The sequence below is a fragment of the Labrus mixtus genome, chromosome 6 (assembly GCF_963584025.1).
Source record: "Labrus mixtus chromosome 6, fLabMix1.1, whole genome shotgun sequence".
Classification (NCBI taxonomy): Eukaryota; Metazoa; Chordata; class Actinopteri; order Labriformes; family Labridae; genus Labrus; species Labrus mixtus.
In genome coordinates, this window is record NC_083617.1 from 29773666 (window position 1) to 29776102 (window position 2437).

Genomic DNA, 2437 nt, shown 5'->3' on the forward strand with positions numbered 1-2437 from the left:
CAACAGTCGTTTGATGTATTGATATTTTTAACATTCAGAGAGGATTTGATTTGCATTTTTAATCATCTTTTTTTTCTTTTGGCGCTCGTGATTTTCCTTTGGCGCTGGGTAAAACCTCTTTAGGGGGCGCACAGAATTCTCTATGCAGGAAAAACCCTGGGACCCTATTTTACCACTTCAACTTCATCATCACACCTCATTATATTGGACCGCCTGCACTCTGCGCTTTTGTGAATAAGAATGGTCAAAAGACATTTCACACGCGCCCTTTCTGTGACACGCTGAGAGCCTAACAGAAAGACAAAGTTCATAATCAGCTCATACTATCAGATATCTTTATCTGGGAATTCTGACTTTGCTGAACCAGCTTTCTTAAAGAAAGCCTGGATATGTTGAACTTGCTTCAGGGCATACAGCAACTGACCCAAATACTGATCAATAACTTAAACAACAGTCAAATACCGCCACCTAGTGTCTAAAGTGAGTTTTGTCTAAACTAAAGGTGTTGATGTGTTTGCACTTCAGAAATAAAAGTTTCCATGGCTCACAAAAACCAGTATAAACCGGTTCTGCTCATCTGTCTGTCCCTGTCCATAGGCTCACTGACTTGAAGAGAGAGGACACTTGGCTTCCATGTACGAGAAACACAAGTCCCAGATTGAATCACTCTATCAGGTAAAGAGCTGTCTCACTTTAAAGTGATATAAGAAGGTGGAGTATTACAGAATCATATTAAGTAAGCCACAGTCCTTTCTAACACTGAGTTAATATAAACTCTATGTATATTAAAAGACACAAGCTTCTGATTTCTGCCTCTCAGGTTGATTCTGCTGTTTCAGTTTTCACCTGTTAGCTCACATCCCTGGCTACTAAATCATAGGCAAAAGTTAATTATTGTAACCCTGTTTATGTTGTGATTATATGAGAATATTTAACATTAGTTTAATTTATCAGGCTGGCCCATGTGATGACAGTTTAAAATAATCTTCAATAGAAAGTGGCAGGAACACTTGTCTTAAAACATAAATTCATAAAGCTGATCATATTATTGGATTCATCCAGTCTTGTTATATATTTTGTTTTTCCTCTTAAATAGTTCTCCTGTCTTTAAAACAAACTTTAGAACCTGAAGTTTAACAGAACCTGAGGACAGATCTGATTTCAGGTCTGAGGCATAAACATCACAGTAAAATTCATTATACTTTACATTTAACTCCATGATTGTTTTTCTTTATTACAGAAGATTCCCTCAGATTCAGATCCATCAGCAACCACTGACAACATGGAGGACTCTTTCCCTGAGCGTTTCCTGTCCTCTCTCGATGGAGTTCTTCTCTTCAGTTATTAACTCTCGAAAACAGCAGCACAACATGCCAGACTGTTTGACAAGTCTGTGATTGAATAAATGGAAATGGAATCTCATGCGTATCTTGCTATGCTTATTGGCTTTAAATGTTTAATATTAAATAAGTTTGAAGGCCATTTATCTCAGACGAGACCGGCTGTGACAAGCTGAGCTCGTCTGTTAGCTTTGCTGTTGTCTTAGCTGTTGTTGGTCAAGAAGAAATTCATGTCAGTTCAAGGCCTTTTCAAATGTGAGCTATAAACTTAACTGCTAAATTATTTTACTGTGACCAACACGTTGTAGTGTTCCAGTTAATCAGAGACAGTCATGTCAGATTTTTTAAATGTTTATTTAAACATTTTATGAAAAAAAAACTTCAATAAACAACCCCTGGCTTCATTAACCATGTGGAAAATAAGTAAGGGAGACCATCAGGTCGAATTGCTGGGACATAGGAGAAAGTATAAAAAATAATTTAACAAAGAAATCCCAACAAAAATCAAATAAAGTATAGAGATCCTGGATGATTGTTTGACTGTTAAAATATGATGGAAAAGCAAATCCAACACAACCCACCAGCATCTGGCCTTTCAAACACAGGGCAACATCATGGAAAGAAAAACAGCACCATTGAATATTGACCAGGATCTCTGTGTTTTAACTGAGGATGACTATGGTAGCCTTCTCACTGTCACAAAGCACCAGACTCTGTCCACCTTCTTCAGTTGTGCAGATGTCGATCAGCTCCTCTGGGTGATGGCAGAGAGGACTATTTTCATCACGGAGAGCTGCTGGTGTAAGGTCATTTCTACCACAGTGGATGAGCAGGGCGTCTGGCACAGGTGAAAGAAGGAGGAGGTTCCTTCAAACTATGTGACCCCAGCCTGACCTCTGTAACAGGTGTGCAGACAAAGGTTGAAATTAGTCATTTCTAGGTTCTGTTGATTGTAAAATGGAAAAGAAAACATCACCTTTCTATTTAACATTTAGCTGGTGTATGACTCAGTGTTTCACAAACTACCAATTTCTAACAAAATACAACATATCTTACCACCTGTAGCCTACGGTCTGTGGTGCTAACCCAGCTTAAAT

At 38.3% G+C, this 2437-nt stretch overlaps 1 long non-coding RNA gene across 1 annotated transcript; it reads left to right on the top strand.

Annotated features, from left to right (window-relative positions):
* The first annotated feature begins 471 nt into the window (after positions 1 to 471).
* LOC132975929 (uncharacterized) lies at positions 472 to 1422 on the top strand. The gene is made up of 2 exons (XR_009673341.1): positions 472 to 675; positions 1241 to 1422. It is a non-coding gene; the product is annotated as an uncharacterized LOC132975929 (long non-coding RNA).
* Positions 1423 to 2437: the final 1015 nt, after the last annotated feature.